The sequence below is a fragment of the Schistocerca piceifrons genome, chromosome 6 (genome assembly GCF_021461385.2).
Source record: "Schistocerca piceifrons isolate TAMUIC-IGC-003096 chromosome 6, iqSchPice1.1, whole genome shotgun sequence".
NCBI classification, from domain to species: Eukaryota; Metazoa; Arthropoda; class Insecta; order Orthoptera; family Acrididae; genus Schistocerca; species Schistocerca piceifrons.
Genome location: NC_060143.1, coordinates 172,699,891 through 172,721,166, shown reverse-complemented (window position 1 = coordinate 172,721,166; position 21,276 = coordinate 172,699,891).

Sequence of the window (21,276 nt, the reverse complement as noted above, 5' to 3'; positions counted from 1 at the left end):
GATGATAATCTACGTCATGGATTGTGTCCATCAGGAGAAAATTCGTGGTGCAAATACAATAGGGCTCAGGCAACTGGAGAAGCTTACTCGCACTAGAATTCTCATCCTGCTGCTGTTATTACAGCAATTAAGCCTATTTTCAGAGACTTGGCTCATTCTGACCTTCTAAGGAAATGTCTGCCTAGGCAGACACAGAACCCAAATGAATGTTTCAACAGCATAATTTGGAACCGCCTTCCTAAAACTGTATTTATAGGCATGCATACAATTAAACTAGGAGTTCATGATGCTGTTGTTACATTCAATTGTGGTAATATTGGAAAGAGTTGGGTACTGAAATAGCTGGGAATTAATCCTGGTGAAAATATATTCACTGGGCTGCTACACTGCGATAAAATGAGGATAGCCGATGCAGACAGGTCTGCATCTAATATGGCCAAGAAAGCAAGACAAACATCCAGGAAGGTGAAAAGGAAGCTGGAAGACCTGCTAGAGGCCAAAGAAGGGCCATCATATGCACCAGGAGAGTTTTAATTAACTGTAAGTAACAAATTTCAAAAGTTTTTTCTTGCAAGTTAATTTCCTGCAAAGTAAAATTTTCAGTACATATGCCCCATTGTATCAGAAACTATAATAGGTAAATAAAGTAAATTTTCAGAGACTCTGCATAACACAAAAAGCCACCTCTGGTACTACATTCATTAATAATCTCCCATTAGGAAGTTCACAAAAAATATTTTCCGCAGAAAAAAATTAATATTTTTTGTTAGTAAATTTAAAAAAGTATTTCTTAAGAACTATAACATGGATGAAGTAGATTTTAGTACAGTGGAATCTATTAGCATCATGTAACATACAGTAAAAATATTAAGTTTCTGCATCAAATAGTTTTGTCAGAAATGGGTCAAATATTTGCCTAAATTAACATGGGTTAGATAGGCAGGATGTGGTCCCCTTAACTGAAAATAGCATAAAATGATTTGGAAGAATTACGGCTGTTGATATCCTTTTTCTGAGAGTTATTGATCAGCCGCAACACCACATCCCCATCTGTATGATGGATCTACAAATACGTGAATGATCTTATGGTTATCGCTTTTCCGAATGAGTTCAGAGATTCTGAATGAATGTTATCTCCCTCGTGTTTTTTTCCTCTCTATTTGATCGCAAATCTACCAAAACTGTATTAAACTCTAATACTGGATGTCTTATGTCTTTTCGTCGTCTCTCATTTCTTTCACTGTCATTGGACAGTTCCCGACCACCTGTAGAGGCCTTCAGTATACTCTTTCTAACTATTCCCTCTGTCCTATATTTTTTGCAGTGGGCTTCCTTTTTCACTCTTAATATTGACGCATTTGCTTTTATGTCCATCGAAGGTAGCTCTAAAAACGTATAGATCATGACTTTTTACTATCGACTGCCTATTTGAATCTGCACTTCAGGTCTGTCGCAGCAACGTCGGCACTAAAAAGTTGTAATTCAGATAGCGTTTGTTTACTTATTACAACGCATTGGATGATGGTTCCTAAGACATGATGTCAATAATATGAAGGTAATTTTGACTTTTCTATACGCTGAATCAGTCTTCCGGAAATAATTTCTTTTTATATTCCTTTTCATTTTTTCCATCAAGCGTGTGGCCTAGGCTTCTCTCTAAACACTTTCTATTGGCTTCTTTCGTCGGGTAATCGAAGATTTTCTTCTGTGGGCCAAGGTTTCTTCGCATTTATCATCTTTTAGATATATTTGAAAGAATATCCCTCTTTTGTTTATTTTATATTGAACTGGCTTCGACAAGTGAAAGCCTACAGTTTGTCGAATATTCTTACCAGTCGTTTCATGAAGATCTGCACTAGAGCTACAATAAATGCCAGCGGCCCCGTTATCTGGTTTGATGCAGTGCTTGCTGATAATTAACAGGGAGTTGGCCTGAATATTTGTTTAATTAATTAGTTACTTTAATCTTTAATTAAACAGCATAGCACAACGGATAACGCAAAGGGAGAAAACAAGCAACCAAAGGAGACAACTAAATGAGAGCGTTTTGCAGTACAGCCTGACACGATAAATATCCGCACGGGATTTTAATTTAATTACTGACTCGATCAATGTTACTTCAGGGGATAAATATGTACACGGTTGTATTATCAAGTGGGTTCTGGTGACTGATATTACTCTTGACAATTCTCGATAAAAATGCAATTTATTACTGGATTTTCTCTCAATTTCAAAGACGAACGGAACATTTGCAACCTACTTCATGTGCTGAAAGCGGTCAACATCTACACCTAAGCGGTCTCATGATTCAGGCTACCATTCACGGGACTGGAAAGAAAACATGTTGTTACTGGATTTAATGTGTTTCTCGTACGTAAATCTCATATACAGCCTACTCAGACAATGGTTAATGGCTACAGATTCTAATAACTACGCACACTTCATGCCTAGTGGGGTCTGAACAGATTTGCTGGGGACCGTGAGGATGAAACCTCAAGATATCATTTTGACGATAAATGAGGGTGGAGTAGACAAAAATATACGACATAAAAGAACACGTAGGTTCTTCACACGAACACATAATGATCCTGACTGAGCAGCCAACCCCATGTCGATGAATTAAATTAATAGCACAGTTACGTACTCACCAGGCTGGATCATTCTTTGATTAATAGCAAAACTGCACACGCATCACACACAAATCCAATCCTTAACTAACCGAGGAAGATGGCCCTTTCTCTGTGCAACTGTGCTCTTAAGGGAGCATGGATTCAAACAGTCCAAGTTAAATAAGGCCAAACAATTTCACACCCAAGAATACTTAAATATTTTATACTATTCACTAGATTATACACTTAAGCTAAAAGAAATGCATGAATGTACCTACTCTTTGTATAATGACTGTGACTACCTGGATGCAGAATACGCAGTGGGTAAGGCACGTGTCACAGAGAAAGAAACCTTAAAAAATCTGAAAAAAAGTTAAAGAAACTGGATACATGTAAGTTAAGTGTAATATAAAGTCGAGAAAAACTAAATTTGCCGAAAGCACCAAAGATTAATATCAGTAGGTGTAGGAGCTTAGTGTTTAAGCTCGGTTTCGGGGAAGATGAGGAAGGAAATCGGCCGTGCCCTTTCAAAGAAATCCCCGGCATTTACCTGAAGAGTCAGGATGGTCGAATGCAGCATTGAACCGTACTCCTTCCGAATGCGAGTCCAGTATCCAATATTGCGCCACCTCGCGCGGTGGGTTAAGTTCACACCGGTGGACTGAAATGAGCACCATGGGCTCGTTAGATACGTAAGTCCGAACTAAGTCCTAAACAGTAAATTTACTTGAAAAAGTATTGGAAAATTTGGTCCCAACAAAGTCCTGGTTATGGCTCTGCTGAATTTACAGTAATCTCATCCTCTGATTTACCATTCAACCTCTAAGCAGCCGGAAACCGAATGCTGGAAATGGCAGAGCGCAGGCTGACGGTCACATTGCTCACCCCTGACGGGGAAGGGAGGCCTGAAGATTCTGCCACCGCAGTTACATTTTTGACTGGAAGGAAGACAAGGATTTCTGGTCAGATGAGTATCGGGTAATATCAACAGCAGCAGAAAATGGTATAACAGGCGTAGGATTCGTTATGAATAGGAAGGTAGGGCAGAGGGTGTGTTACTGTGAACAGTTCAGTGACCGGGTTGTTCTAATCAGAATCGACAGCAGACCAACACCGACAACGATAGTCCAGGTATACATGCCGACGTCGCAAGCTGAAGATGAACAGATAGAGAAAGTGTATGAGGATATTGAAAGGGTAATGCAGTATGTAAAGGGGGACGAAAATCTAATAGTCATGGGCGACTGGGATGCAGTTGTAGAGGAAGGAGTAGAAGAAAAGGTTACAGGAGAATATGGGCTTGGGACAAGGAATGAAAGAGGAGAAAGACTAATTGAGTTCTGTAACAAGTTTCAGCTAGTAATAGCGAATACCCTGTTCAAGAATCACAAGAGAGGAGGTATACTTGGAAAAGGCCGGGAGATACGGGAAGATTTAAATTAGATTACATCACGCTCAGACAGAGATTCCGAAATCACATACTGAATTGTAAGGCGTACCCAGGAGCAGATATAGACTCAGATCACAATATAGTAGTGATGAAGAGTAGGCTGAAGTTCAAGACATTAGTCAGGAAGAATCAATACGCAAAGAAGTGGGATACGGAAGTACTAAGGAATGACGAGATACGTTTGAAGTTCTCTAACGCTATAGATACAACAATAAGGAATAGCGCAGTAGGCAGTACAGTTGAAGAGGAATGGACATCTCTAAAAAGGGCCATCACAGAAGTTGGGAAGGAAAACATAGGTACAAAGAAGGTAGCTGCGAAGAAACCATGGGTAACAGAAGAAATACTTCAGTTGATTGATGAAAGGAGGAAATACAAACATGTTCCGGGAAAATCAGGAATACAGAAATACAAGTCGCTGGGGAATGAAATAAATAGGAAGTGCAGAGAAGCTAAGACGAAATGGCTGCAGGAAAAATGTGATGACATCGAAAAAGATATGATTGTCGGAAGGACAGACTCAGCATACAGGAAAGTCAAAACAACCTTTGGTGACATTAAAAGCAACGGTGGTAACATTAAGGGTGCAACGGGAATTCCACTGTTAAATGCAGAGGAGAGAGCAGATAGGTGGAAAGAATACATTGAAAGCCCCTATGAGGGTGAAGATTTGTCTGATGTGATAGAAGAAGAAACAGGAGTCAATTTAGAAGAGATAGGGGATCCAGTATTAGAATCGGAATTTAAAAGAGCTTTGGAGGACTTACGGTCAAATAAGGCAGAAGGGGTAGATAACATTCCATCAGAATTTCTAAAATCATTGGGGGGAGTGGCAACAAAACGACTATTCACGTTGGTGTTTAGAATACATGAATCTGGCGACATACCATCTGACTTTCGGAAAAGCATCATCCACACAATTCCGAAGACGGCAAGAGCTGACAAGTGCGAGAATTATCGCACACTCAACTTAACAGCTCATACATCGAAGCTGCTTACAAGAATAATATACAGAAGAATGGAAAAGACAATTGAGAATGCGCTAGATGACGATCAGTTTGGCTTTAGGAAAATTAAAGGGACGAGAGAGGCAATTCTGACGTTACGGCTAATAATGGAAGCAAGGCTAAAGAAAAATCAAGACACTTTCATAGGATTTGTCGACCTGGAAAAAGCGTTCGACAATATAAAACGGTGCAAGCTGTTCGAGATTCTGAAAAAAGTAGGGATAAGCTATAGGGAGAGACGGGTCATATACAATATGTACAACAACCAAGAGGGAATAATAAGAGTGGACGATCAGGAACGAAGTGCTCGTATTAAGAAGGATGTAAGACAAGGCTGTAGCCTTTCGCCACTACTCTTCAATCTGTACATCGAGGAAGCAATAATGGAAATAAAAGAAAGGTTCAGGAGTGAAATTAAAATACAAGGTGAAAGGATATCAATGATACGATTCGCTGATGACATTGCTATCCTGAGTGAAAGTGAATAAGAATTAAATGATCTGCTGAACGGAATGAACAGTCTAATGAGTACACAGTACGGTTTGAGAGTAAATCGGAGAAAGACGAAGGTAATGAGAAGTAGTAGAAATGAGAACAGCAAGGAACTTAACATCAGGATTGATGGTCACGAAGTCAATGAAGTTAAGGAATTCTGCTACCTAGGCAGTAAAATAACCAATGACGGACGGAGCAAGGAGGACATCAAAAGCAGACTCGCTATGGCAAAAAAGGCATTTCTGGCCAAGAGAAGTCTACTAATATCAAATACCGGCCTTAATTTGAGGAAGAAATTTCTGAGGATGTACGTCTGGAGTACAGCATTGTATGGCAGTGAAACATGGACTGTGGGAAAACCGGAACGGAAGAGAATCGAAGCATTTGAGATGTGGTGCTATAGACGAATGTTGAAAATTAGGTGGACTGATAAGGTAAGGAATAAGGAGGTTCTACGCAGAATCGGAGAGGAAAGGAATATGTGGAAAACACTGATAAGGAGAAGGGACAGGATGATAGGACATCTGCTAAGACATGAGGGAATGACTTCCATGGTACTAGAGGGAGCTGTAGAGGGCAAAAACTGTAGAGGAAGACAGAGATTGGAATACGTCAAGCAAATAATTGAGGACGTAGGTTGCAAGTGCAACTCTGAGATGAAGAGTTTAGCAAAGGAATTCGCGGCGGGCCGCATCAAACCAGTCAGTAGACTGATGAAAAAAAAAAAAAAAAAAAAAACAACTCAGTCGGTCTTTCTCCTCTCACTCCTACTTCAGATCACGCATTCCGCAGTAGCTCTGTCTTCTGTTTCTTTCACTACTACAGCGTTCCAGTCTTCCGTGATTGTTAGATTATTCTCCTCTTCCATTACGAATTCATTTACCTGTTCAATGTCCTCACGTACTTTCTCTGTTTACCTTCTGTTTGGGAAGTCATCATTGATACCTGAACTATTGTTGTTGGCGTTCACTTGTTGTTGATTCTGATGCGAATAATTTCATCATTGAACTGCGCACAGTAATTTATTTCTGCGCTATCTTTCTTTCCATAGCGAATCTTATTCCTGTTTGTGTTTATATTACCTTATATTGATGTTGTTGTTGTTGTGGTCTTCAGTCCTGAGACTGATTTGATGCAGCTCTAAATGCCTTATATTGATCTAACTAGAAATTTCTATTTTCTTTCAATTTCACATTTCTGACGTCCATTGTATCGAAACTGAGCTTTTGAAATTCTCTTTTTTTTTAAAAAAAAATATGTAGCTTTCGTAACTACACTTAGAATGTGCAACAAATGTATTGAAGAGACTGGCTCCACTACACATGTCCATCCCCTTCAGGAAAATTGCTGTGGAATATGAGTTTTTTCTAGGCAGGTTTGACCGAGGACGCTTGACCGAGGACACCAAAAAAGTCCAAAAACGGGAAGCTGTTTTGGATTATAACGAAAATGGGGGGACACTGTCACGAAAATGCTAAGGTAATGTGGTGGAAAGTATTAAAACAAAGCCATTTTCATTGCAGCCATAACTTTTGACGTAATTGTGGTGTCACCTATCGATACCAGCACACTAGCATCCTGCAGTTGCTAATGGCAACGAAAATTTCCATCAGACGACGTAAACTGCCATGTGCGATTCGGCGGACCCAATGGAGCACGCCTGCTGAGTCAGTGGCTCTGTAACGTGAGCGCCGTCTGCCGTCACAATACAGTATGGTCAGCGGCAGCCACCCAGACCATTCACAATGAGGTGCGGCCCGTTCGCAGCAGAGTTTCCATGTTTACAGCTTCCAGCGCCGTTCTTCCTGTGCCCGTGCTAATTTCTGCGCCTTGTGAGATTCGATGAGCAGGGGTAGGACGGAGGTCTCTGCGTTTCATAGCGATGAGGTGCCCCTGTTTGCTGAAAGGTCGTTATTGCCCAACATTGGATTGGCAATGTTTTGCTGAAATATGGTCCGTCTCTCTGCTGCTCTTTTATGTTCAACGGTCATTATGTGTTTCATTCTGTCTAACGGACAAGATATACCCCAAACATGAAACCCCTAATTAAAGCTCTTTGGTAGCAAAAGAAATAGGAAAATGAGTTATCCTGACATTCACGGGAGCTACTGAAAACAAAATTAACACTATTACAAATTTGACTAACAGGAATACTATGTAACTAATAATGTTTATTATGAAGAAAGGACTAAATGAAAGACTATCAGATGATACAAAGCCTGAAACTTTAAACAGATAATTCAAAATATATTCTTTAGGAAGGTTTAAGCCCAGGCCATAAATAGTTCAGAGATAACATTTATCGAAGAAGAGAGTTGTGGTCGCATCGTGCTGTAAGTTCGCTGCGACTACAATGTAACCCTGCAATGGAGATGTTAATTCAGTCTCTCTTGTAGACGGTGCGATAGTAGTAAGCCTATTGAACGCTACTAGATTGTTTCAAACCGATCTGATGTTTTAAAAGTTTTCCAGTATCGACTTGACGTACTACTTGGCTGCGTTCGTTTGTTCGCTTAATGCCGTGCTGTTACAAGTAGGATTATAAAGTTCTTTATGGTGTATATAAAAAAGTCTTCCCTGCTAGCCAGTATATGTGCTGTCGTAATTTCGACAATTGATTTTGACAATCTCGAATCTTTGTATTTATCCCTGAGCGAGTTCTTCAAGGCATGTCGAAGAAAAGAGCTAGTTCCAAATGCGGCTATAACCACCCCCCCTAGGAAAACACGTCGCTATACGGTCACTTTCGGGACATTTATTCGTCAGCTTATCGTAACATTTTTCTGCGTTGCGCAATATTATCTGAATAAATTTTTCTCGCGCAACGTCTTTCTATACACTATGGAATAATTTGGTTACACCACGTTCTAGAAAACCGTATCTTAACGCGTTGCCCCCAAAAATATACAGTCCTTTGACTCTTTCCTCAACTGTAAGGGACACGCCATAAAACGCTTATTAATACGCATTTTTATGTTATGTTGTACGACTGGACTTAATGCCAATAGTTATTCCCGAATACGAAATCTTTCTGTACATCTTGTAGGTTAAGGAAGCGGATTACCTATAAATGCAAATCCAGAATATGATCTGGATTGAAAAATGCAGTGTGATACAGAATGTTAGACCTAGTAACGATATTTGACTGCAGAATTTATAAAACATATCCTACAGAGGGAAAGCTTACTTTGGACAGTGATTTCTGATGGTCATAGGAAAAGAAAACTGAATTTATGTGGACCTGAGTAATGGCAGCAAACATCTCCATACAGAAACGGTGCTTATAGTCCAGTGCTGTACGATGAGCATTTGGACCACACTGTTATTCTAGAACACAGAAATAAAACATCATATAATCACATTTTACATCCAATGAAGAAACTGCGTCTCTGACAAATGCATCAAACTCCGTGAACTACCTTTTCTGTTGAAAAATAAATGCAAAGAAAAGTATAAAGTTTACATTGCTTGGTTCTAATGCTGAGATTAATCGCCATAAGATTTCCAGTAAGTTACTACTACTACTGAAAGCAAGTAGCGTATCGCGATCGTGTGATAAATGCTGAATGTAATTAATTGTAAACTCGTCTAAACAGGAAAGTGAATATAAATCTACGTAACTGCTTCCAGAAGTAATTTACTCGAGGACAGCGTGTGCAACATGCATATATATATGGAAATGACAGTCGAATCACTGAAAAGGAGGCGGTTTTCAAGTTCATCAGAGACTTTTATAGCAATTTGTATAGCAATCCAGGGGAAAATTTGAGTGTATCTAATTTAAATGATATATCTAGTGTTCCAGATATACTCCCATCGGAAGTCAAGTGTGCTCTAGATAGCATGAAGAAGGGAACAGTGCCAGGTGATGATGAGCTCAGCGTTGACATCCTCAAACTGGCAGGAGAGGTAACAATAAATCACTTGGCAAAAGTATTTACTTCCTGCCTGCACTATGCTTCAATCCCACTATCGTGGAACAAGGCTAAGATTATTTTGATACACAAGAAAGGAAGTATTCACAATATTAAAAACTACCGTCCTATCAGCTTGCTCTCAATTTTGTACAAAATTTTTACAAAGATCTTGTTAAACCGAATTAGTTCCTTCCTAGACTCAGCCCAACCTATAGAACAAGCTGGATTCCGAAGCAATTTTAGCACTATTGACCACATTCTGACCGTTAGTGAAGTGATAAGCAGAGCGAATGAATACCAACTGCCTCTCTGCATTGCCTTTGTTGCGTTTGAAAAGGCATTTGACTCCGTTAGCCAGGTAGCTGTCCCCAGGCTTTGAGTGAGCAAGGAGTGGGAGCAGCATACATTGAAGTGCTCAGGAAAATCTACGAGAATTCTTTAGCTTATGTTAACATCGGCGAATCAACTCAAGAATTCCGCATCAAGAGGGGTGTCAAGCAAGGCGATCCCATCTCCCCAAAACTGTTCTCTGCTGTATTGGAAATGGCTATGTCAAAGCTGAGCTGGGAAGGTAAGGGAATTAGAATTAATGGAAGAAGGCTTACCAACTTGAGATTTGCTGATGATATTGCCTTACTGGCCAAAGACTTCGCAGAGCTCCAAAACTTAGTTACAGATCTTGCATCGGAATGTCAGCTGGTTGGCTTGAACATGAACCTTTCCAAAACAAAAGTAATATCCAACAAATGGGTCCCAGCTGGAGATGTGAAAGTCAAGGACAGTCTACTAGAAGAGGTCAGTGAATATGTCTACCTTGGCCAGATTATAAATATGAAGGGAGACATAAGACCAGAAATCTATCGACGCATCAAGCTTGGCTGGCAAGCATTTGGGAAGAATTCAAAAGTATTCAGATCAAAAATGCCAGTAAATCTGAAGAAAGCAGTATTTGATCAATGCATTCTTCCTGTGGTGACGTACGGATGCGAGACATGGACACTGAACTCATTCACAAAAGGGAAACTTAGGACAGCACAGAGAGCCATGGAGAGATCAATGCTGGGCTATACAAGAAAGGACAGGAAAAGGGCAGATGACATCCGGTCTGTGACGAAGGTTAATGACATCTTAGAGAGAGTAGGTTCCTTGAAATGGCAGTGGGCTGGCCACGTCGCAAGAAGAAAAGACAACAGATGGACAAAGTTAGTACTGGAGTGGAGTCCGAGAGAGCACCGGAGCCCTAGAGGAAGACCACCAGACAGATGGGACAAAGACATCAAGAAGATGTCTGGTAATACCTGGCAGAGAACTGCCCAAGACCGTCCCATTTGGAGAAGACTTCTGAAAGCCTACCTGAATCCACGACTCGAAGAGGCCACATCATCTAATGATTGAATTGGCTGATGATATATATATATATATATATATATATATATATATATATATATATATATATATATATATAAGGCTTTCAATGCGTGTAAGAAAATGAGACAAAACAAAGCCGTGAAATGTTGAAAAAAGTCCATTGATAAGGACTGTGACGCTGTTCTATTCGGATGGATTAATAGCGAACAGATTCGGTAGCAAACATCAAAACCAATTAACTCTCGTTATAAAGCCACAAAGACGATCTCCACATGGCAGACACGTTTTCAAGTCATGAAAGCTTCAGTGAAATGATTTCTCATGTTCCCATCTAACACACGGCCTAACTGCATCTTACCACTCAGGGGAACTCCATCAAACTGTCAAACGCGACTGCACGAAAACGCACCAGAACTATTGTGTGTCTTCACATCCCACTATCTAGAGTTCGTCACTGTGCTGGCGGGCATCTGATTGGTCCTCTAGGCTGGGACTGAAAAAGTGCTTCCTGAAAACCTTACAAACTGGCCCAAAGATGAACTACAAATTTGTTGGTAGAAATAGACAACTACATACAGAATTGTGTATTAACTATGTTAACTGGAAAGGGGTACGTTGTTTTTGTACCCCCTTCATAATTTCATCTTTCCCCAATTTATGAGTTTCCTTAACATCTCTATTAAATATATATATTTTATTACATGTCGATGCCTGTGAAAGGAACTCTGTTCGACGTTTCGTTTGATTTTATTCTTTATTCAGTTATTGAGATTGTCAGCCTCATTCTCTTTCACACTCCAAGCTTTTGTGTAGCCGCGTTCAGGGAAATGGGAACATGAAATATAAACGTGGCGACTTTGTTGGCAGTTAGAGGCAGTTCGTGCCCTTTTGTGTTTTACTTTCTCTGGAACCGAGGACATTCGTTGGCCTTTTTTTAACCTGGATGTTGGGTGGAAGCCACAAATATGGAAGCACGCGTTCCTGCCAATTTTAAAATCACGACTTTTGACTTGTCCTGTATGGTCGCGCGTGGAACCTTCTAGTATATTCTGGAACTTTTTCTCTGGTCTGAAGGAACAGAGGACAATAACCGCCCGCACTTTTTAGCCCCTGTTGGATGGCTTAGTGCGGCACGCTTTTTAGTGGCATTAGGTGATTCGTCGGAGGTCGTCCTTCAACAAAGAATCCCCTTTGAAAGAGGTGGGAGTAGAAATTTTGTTAATTTTCGGAGAGAGAATACTCTGGCTCCAGAAAACGGTGAGTATACAGGGTGTTACAAAAAGGTACGGCCAAACTTTCAGGAAACATTCCTCACACACAAATAAAGAAAAGATGTTATGTGGACATGTGTCCGGAAACGCTTAATTTCCATGTTAGAGCTCATTTTAGTTTCGTCAGTATGTACTGTGCTTCCTCTATTCACCGCCAGTTGGCCCAATTGAGGAAGGTAATGATGACTTCGGTGCTTGTTTTGACATGCGACTCATTGTTCTACAGTACTGGCATCAAGGACTTCAGTACGTAGCATCAACAGGTTAGTGTTCATCACGAACGTGGTTTTGCAGTCAGTGAAATGTTTACAAATGTGGAGTTGGCAGATGCCCATTTGACGTATGGATTAGCACGGGGAAATAGCCGTGGCGCGGTACGTTTGTATCGAGACAGATATCCAGTGCCAAGGTGTACGACACAACATGTGGTTCATGCACGATGGAGCTCCTGCACATTTCAGTCGAAGTGTTCGTACGCTTCTCAACAACAGATTAGGTGACCGATGGATTGGTAGAGGCGGACCAACTCCATGACCTCCACGCTCTCCTGACCTCAACCCTCTTGACTTTCATTTATGGGGGCATTTGAAAGCTCTTGTGTACGCAACCCCGGTACCATATGTAGAGACACTTCGTGTTCGTATTGTGGACGGCTGTGATACAATACGCCATACTCCAGGGCTGCATCTGCGCATTAGGGATTCCATGCGACGGAGGGTGGATGCATGTATCCTTGCTAACGGAGGACGTTTTGAACATTCCCTGTAACAAAGTGTTTGAAGTCACGCTGGCACGTTCTGTTGCTGTTGTTTCCATTCCATGATTAATGTGATTTACAGACGTAATAAAATGAGCTCTAACATGGAAAGTAAGGGTTTCCTGGCACATGTCCACATAACAGATTTTCTCTCTTTGTGTGTGAGGAATGTTTCCTGAAAGTTTGGCCGTACCTTTTTGTAACACCCTGTATAAGTTCTGGTAGAACGTGGTGTTAGATGGTGATGCGGGTTGAAAATTATATGTCGCGTTCAAACCAGATGGGATTAGCGCCAGTAGGAGCAGCGACTGACTTATTTTATCTTCTTTTAACCACTGCGTGTAAAATTTAACTGTTTTCGTGCTAATTTTAGGATGATGCACTTAGGTATTGTGTTAGGCCGTAACCGCTCAGATGATGGGACTGTGAGTTACGGTTTCACCTCTTGCAAATTTCTGTCTGTACTGTTTCGTTAATTATATGCCTGTCTGTAACCCGATCACGAACCAGATAATAACCTCGTGTGGAATATGAGGCTCTTCATACTCCATTCTCACGACATTCACTCCATCTGCTCCCTCGTAAGCCGCTAAAGGAACATGAAGGAATAAATGTCATGGTCATGTCGCACTTGATGATTAGTTCCGGCCATAAATGGTAAGGTTTTTGAACGCAAGTTAGTTGTCATACAACTTCATTTTGTTTCCCATCCCTCAGAAGGTATCATATTATGCAAGTGGTTTTAACTTGTGACTTTATAATTAAGCTAATGATATTCGTACTTCAACTATTTTCTAACATATTTTACACAAAATAGTTGTATAGTGCTGATCTTTCATTACGTAAAAACCCAGATACTGAAATGTTGTTACTACTGCTACTACTAACTTTCCCATTATAAATCATTAAAAAATTGGTTGTTACTATTGTCCGTACCAACCTATTCACATTTTTAAAGTATATATAATGTAACATTTTACATTTATTTACCACTGTCCAGGAATACATAGAATCAAATGTGCATATCATTCGTGACGTTTTACGTTTGTATTTTAAATTTCTTTCCAAGTGTTGATAGTAAAAAAAAAAAAAAAAAAAAAAAAAGTGATTCTGTTGATGAACAGAGCCAAATATGCATTTCTCTCATTATGTTCTCAAATTTTATCACATATGTTTCTAACCTCTGCTTTTAGCTTCAGCAACGAGACATACTGGTGTTGGACTTGTGTCTGTTCTGAGGTTCCATGACTGGCCGCATTTAAACTCTTCTGTTTGTAAAGTTAATTTAGAGATAGAATGACTGATTGGATCAGATATGGGGTATCAGTGTGGTTCCTGTTGACTCTATCAGCAGGCGGGATTGTACTAGGCATGGCCTTCACCTCAGCAGGAAAGGGAAGGGAAAACTGGCTAAGTAACTTAAGGGGGGACACTGTCACAAGTGGGAAAGTACCAGTGGTTACAAGTGACAGATCAGCAGGTTTTTTAGAGTAGGGAGGGCAGAAACGAAAGCTGTTCAGAGACAGGCTGAAAATTACATTCACATTGATAGAACAGGTAGCCAGAAAGCAAATTTTAATGTACACAATCCATGCCGACAGCCTCTGATTGAAACTAGAGATACTCAAACACTGGTAGGAAAATTAGGTTCATCCAGTTGTAATTTAGCCAGTGCACAAAATCAGTTATCATTATTGCACCAGAATATCCAAGGAATAAGGGGTAAGCTCAGTTAGTTGCTTATTTGTGTTGGAGAATTTGAGTTGAGCAAACCAGTGACATAATCTGCCTCTCTGAACATCATGTGATTACTGGTATAGATATATTAAATGTTACAGGATTCAAGTTAGATTCTTACTTCTGTAGAGAAAATATGGAGAAAGGAGGAGGTGCCACATTTGTCAGAAACTTTTTTGATTTCATGAATACTGACAGTAATAAATTTGCTCAGAGCAGCACTTAGGAGCTTGTGCAACAGAAGTAGTATTTCACAATAAGTCTCATACAGTAGCAGGTATATACAGATCACCTTCAGGCATTTTTATCCTTTTCATAAAAAATCTGGAAGTTCTGCTGTCCCACGCAATGGTAAAAAAAACAAGGAAATAGTGGTTGCTGTTGATTTTAATGTGGATTTATTGAAAAGCTCTGTCAGTGAATAATTATTGCAGTCAGTAGCACTATCATTCAATTTAATTCCTACAGTGAACTTTGCTGCTAGGATATGTAAATGCTCTGAAACTGCTATTGATAACATCTGTGTAGACAAATTTAGGGAAAAAAGGCTTATCACAAAACATTTAGTAAGTGGGCTACCTGATCATGACATGCGGCATCTTGTGTTAAACGTTGAAACTTGTCAGGAAAAAAAATCTATTAAATCTGAGCACAGGAGGGTAATAAATAAGTCAAAAAATTGAGAAATTCAGGAAATTGCTCAAAGACATGAACTGTATAGATATTTACAATACTTATGAGTCAAATGGAAAATACAAAGCATTCATTAATTAAGTTACCTCCACTTTTGAAAATTGTTTTTCGCTCAAGGTAACTGAAAAGACACAGAAGTCAAAAAATAAACTGTGGATTACACAAGGAATAAAGATATCATGTAGGAGAAGAAGGAGACTGTATCTACTATCTAGGAACAGCTCTGATGTTAGAATTGTGATGCATTACAAAGAATACAGCAAAACGTTGAAGTAATTCAGAAATCGAAGCAACTTTATTATGAGAAAAAGATAATTGCATAAGGCAACAAAAAACGGTATGGCATATAGTGAATACAGAGACAGGTGGGGCCAAAAAGGAAGAGAAATAGATTGCTCTAAAAATAAATGAGACTTTGGTAAGAAGTGCATGTAGTGTTGTAAACCTCTTAAAAAAAGTACTTCATTTCTGTGACTGACAGCTTGGGTTTACCATGTTCAGTAAACAGTGCAATGGAGTATCTGAGACCAGTCTTTCAAAATAACTTCAGTTAGATAGAAATGACACTCAAGTCTCCCAAAGAAGTAGTATCTGACTGGGAATTAATTACATGTGGTGTTCCTCAAGGTTCCATCTTGGGTCCATTACTTTTTTTGTGTACATTAATGGCCTCTCATCTGTTACATCGCCAGATGCTAAGCTTGTTTTGTTTGAAGATGATACAAACATTGCAATAAGTAGCAAGTCAAGTACAGATTTAGACTTAGCTGCTAATCAAATTTCCACTCACATTAATAACTGGTGTAATGCTGATTCACTGTCATTGAACTTTGAGAAGACCCACTATATACAGTTCAGAAACTGTAAGAGATTTTCTTCCAGCATGTGTATTACATATGAAGACATGAAGATCGAAGAGGTTGACAGTGTTAAATTTCTGGGATTACAACTTGTTAATAAATTCAGATGGGAAGGACATTCCACAGAATTGCTTAAGCACTTAAACAAGTTTGTATTTGCAGTGAAAAAGGTATCAGATGTAGGAGATATAAATATAAAAATACTTGCACATTTTGCTTACTTTCATTCTATTATGTCATATGGGGTCATATTCTGGGGCAACTCATCAAACTGACCAAAAGTTTTTAGAGTGCAAAAGAGTGTGATAAGAATCATTTGTGGTGTGAATTCAGGAACATCATGTAGAAATCTGTTCCAGGAACTTTGTATTCTAACCACTGCTTCTCAGTGTATTTATTCCTTAATGAAAATTGTTGCAAATAATACATCTCTATTCCAGTCAATAGCTTAAAACATACCGTCAATACTAGGAATAAGAACAACCTACATAAAGTCCTAAAATCAGGGGTCCAATATTCAGGAACACACATTTTCAATAAGTTGGCAGCAACCATTAAAAATTTGGTTTCGGATAAAGCACAGTTTAAACAGAGTTTGAAAGACTTTTTGATAGGCAACTCCTTCTACTCTGTAGATGAATATCTTAGTAGAGATTGTTAAGTCAGCTTAAGTAAAAATGTGCAAAACAGTGCTTCATTCTGACAGTGTGCTAATTCTGTAAATATTAGTTGTTCCATTTTACCGCATTGTATTCACATATTTCGACAATTTCCTGACAAATGATCTGGGTAGTAAGTATTATATTCAGATGTTTTACGTTTTTATGTTATACTTTCTTACTTGTTTCACACCCACTAAAATCATCTCACTTTTTGGGTCTATGGAACGAAAACTGAATATAATCTAACCTAATCTAATCTTAATGTATTATTTTATGTACTGATGCGCAAGACGTGATAATTGACACCCAATGTATATGAATCTCATGCAGTTAAATAATTTTCAGCTACTGTGTTACTGTTATATTTCCATGTACATTTTACTATCATTTTACTATCATTCAACAAATCGGCACAAATATCTTCTTTCATACAGGTTCCTTTTGCAAAGAATGTAATCTAAGTGTAATTAATAGTCGATGTTAAATGTCTTTGTTTAATGCCTATGCCATGTATTGGTGTAGTTTACTTGTTTTACAGTTTAGTACACTACAGCCTGTTTGACACTTTCATTCATTGAACTGACAAATTTACTAATATATGCAGTTTTATGCTCAGTTTATTGATCATAATAACTGAGCATACACTGTCATGATCAAGCATTATACTATCATATGTTACTTACTTTTCATAATTTCTGTACATTATTCCATATCTTATGTCTGGCGATGGTTGTCCGAAACACGTAATACATAGTAAAGAATTGTGGGATCAATACTTTTCCATAATTGCTGTTTGTGATTAATGTTTAACTATAGCCAGTGAGGATTCAGGGCGAGCATTACACGTGCAGTGAGCGGTTCAGTGGCCCACGAGATGAACCAAGGCAAGCAAGACCTTGCCCTGGGCTGTAGCAATCACTGCCTGAGTACATTTAATGTCCAAGAGAGATACGAGCAATTATGTAGCCCCATACCAAACGAATATGTGAAATAGTTGTAAAGTGAATGTTGCAAATGAAACAGACAATATTTAAACTCAAACGCACACTTCCTCAACGATCAGCTCTTGGAGATTATTCGTATCAAACCATGTTAAAACCCGGCTGGTCAGACGCTTTGTTGTGTAAATAAGAGATCACGCTACTGCAGAGTATCACCATTTCTTAGTGTTCCTACCGTCAAAGGGCAAAAACAGAGTCCTCATAGAATCACATTGTTGTCTCTCAATCTGACTGTCTGTCTGTCTGACTGTTCAAAACACTTTTTCTCAGGAACGGTTAGACGTATCAAAAGGAAATTTATGCCACATATGAAAGCTACGATCCATTGGCGGTGTAAAACAGTGAAGCTTCTAAGCCAATGCAGTCAAAAGATACAGCCATTTATGTCATATATTTTGGTGTTCGCAAACTCAGTCACCAAAACCTACGTGGCACATCCGTTGACCTAGAATCACAAAGAAAAAAAAATGCTGTCATTATCAGACTGTCCGTCTGTCTGTTAAGACCCCTTCTTTTCAGGAACTTGTGGACGTATCAGGTTGAACTTTATGTAACATACTACGGTATATTGTCCCTCGGCGGTGTAATAAGCACAAGCTACTAAGTGAATGCAATCAAATGATACCGCCATTTATGTCAGATGTTTTCACACTGGCTCACTCACTCATCAAAACCTGTTGGGTACTTCCCGTTGGATTAGAGCCATGAAAATTGGTGTGAAGAAAGGTTTCACAGTACAAGTAAAGGCAGAAATCGGAAATTGTTAATGTGCAATCATATCACACTGTAAGTAGGCTGTATAGGTTTTTATGTTGGTAACGCCACGTAGCGCTCTGTATGAAAATCATTGGGATTTTCTCTGCCTCGTGATGACTGGGTGTTGTGTGATGTCGTTAGGTTAGTTAGGTTTAAGTAGTTCTACGTTCTAGGGGACTGATGACCGTATATGTTAAGTCCCATAGTGGTCAGAGCCATTTGAACCATTTGAAAATCACTAACTGTGCTGTGTGCAGTGTGTGGCTAGTTTGCATTGTTGGAATATTTGCTATTGTAGTATTGGGCAGTTGGATGTGAACAGCGCGTAGCGTTGCGCAGTTGAAGGTGAGCCGCCAGCAGTGGTGGTTGTGGGGAGAGAGATGCAGAATTTTGAGAGCGGACGATCTGGACGTGTGTCCATCAGAAAGAGTAAATTTTTAATATTGTATATCATGAACTGAATATATATAATGACTTTTGAAGATTATTAAGTTAAATACATTATTTGTTCTCTATCGAAATCTTTCGTTTGCTAACTATGCCTATCAGTAGTTAGTGGCTTCAGTAGTTGGAATCTTTTATTCAGCTGGCAGTACTGGCGCACGCTGTATTGCAGTAGTCTGAGTAACGAAGATTTTTGTGAGGTAAGTGATTCATGAAAGGTATAGGTTATTGTTAGTCAGGGTCTTTTTTGGAGGGATTACTGAAAGTCAGATTGCGTTGCGCTAAAAAAAATATTGTGTGTCAGTTCAGTGATGATCAGAATAAGTAAAGAGAGAAATGCCTGAGTTAGTTCAGTTTTGCTCAGCTGTTTGAAAATCAAATAACGTTGAGGTTTTCCAGCACTGTCATTTATAAAAATTTTCTAAGGGGATGTTTCAACACAAATAACTTTTTATTGTCATTTCTTATCCGACGCTTCGTCTGTCCCTCCGTCTGTTACGACCCCTTTCGTCAGGAAATGGTAGACTTATCAAGCTGAAATTTGTGTCACATGCTGAGGTCTATACTCCTTTGGTGGTATTAAAATATTAAGATTGTAAGTCGATGCAGTCAAAAGACACGGCCATTTATGCCACATATTTTGATACTTGGAAATTCAGTCATCAAAACCTATGGGGTACTTCCGCTTGACGTCGTATCATGAAATTTGGCAAGGTGAAAGGTTTCACAGTACGAGTAAAGGAAAAAATGACACGAAAAAAATACTTCTTTTGTTATTTGTTATCCTACTTCAGACTTGAAAGAAAAAAAAAAATTATCGGGAGTCTTGGAGTCCTTGAGACCGATATCATGCAAGTATTAATGTCGATAACAAGCAAAAATCTTCAAGATCCTCGATTCCCGGAATGAATGAACTGTCTATATTACATACATAATTAATTTTTTCACGGAACCTTCAGTGCGAGAGTCCTCGAGAATTCCCATACATAGTGTCCTATAAATAATACACCGTAAAAACAGAAGAAATCCAACGAAGAAATTAGGCAAATACACAACAAAATTTGATTGGCAGATAATTAAGGGAAAAATAAGGTTGCTTCATGCACAGTGAAAATAAACAGCGGATCCTGAAAAAATTATGAAAAGTAAGGTTATTTTCTCGGTACAAAGGCAGCGCCTCGAGGTCCCAGCTGCTAAGAGCAGTATTAAGGGTAAGATATTAAAGGCGAGGCTGCTAGATGCGGCTCTCCTTCTGTCCCAATGAAAGCAGCAACAAGCAACAAAGGGCAGACAGCGAAAAAGAAGGGCAGAGCTGGAAACGTGGTGGCCTGAGTAAGCCGCCCACGCCGTCCCAGATGAGGCCGGGGAGCTCCACGGAGCCGCCGCTTCGCCCACGCGACTCTTCCGCGCACTCCTGCCAACTGCTGCGGCACCTCCCCATCCGTCTGGCAGCTGAATACGTCACGCCGAGGGTGCTCCACGACGTCCAATACGACGACCACCCCAGAAGAGATATATAAAGTCCCTTCTGCACCGCTCGTGTGTCAGGCGTCAATAGCTAAGGCTGGCAGGCGCCAATAAACGCCATACGCTTTGAGAGTATCACACGGCACTCGGGACAATTGACGAGTGGAAATGGAAAACGTTCAAAGTGTTAATTTTTTTATCATCACCTCGTTTTCAGTGCTGTTGTGTTACCTGTATTGTTGCATGTCCCTTGAACTGCTCCAAGTATCACGGGGAAAATGTTTGAAACAGTCAGTATTAAAAGATGCATGGTCTTTGTACTTTCCTCAGGAGTTCCAAGAGCCATACCTAATAGTCTTTGTATTGCAATATTTACACAAAATTGTTGGGGCTGCTAAAGCTCTTGAGCCATTCCATGTAATTCCAGTGCATGCAACTCATTTCTTTCATTTCAGGAATAATGTTTAAAACTATTATCAATGCAGGAGCATAAGATCTACAAATACGTTATGAACAATGTGTCTCCTACTCAGCCATAAAAAAAAAATTAATCAAAAGAGCGAAAAGAATTCCATGCTTTACTTCACCTGAAACACCGCCTTCCTTATCAGATGAAAAACATAAAGACCTGCAGCCGATGTAGCCATTTCGTTCTCAACAGCACAGACACTTTTACGGTAAACTTTGTAACGCCTGATCTCAAGAATGTAGTTGTGTAAACAAACAGAAGTCAGTGCTTAGTGATTTCTGTTCACGAATTCAGTTTTCTTTTTCTATTGCAA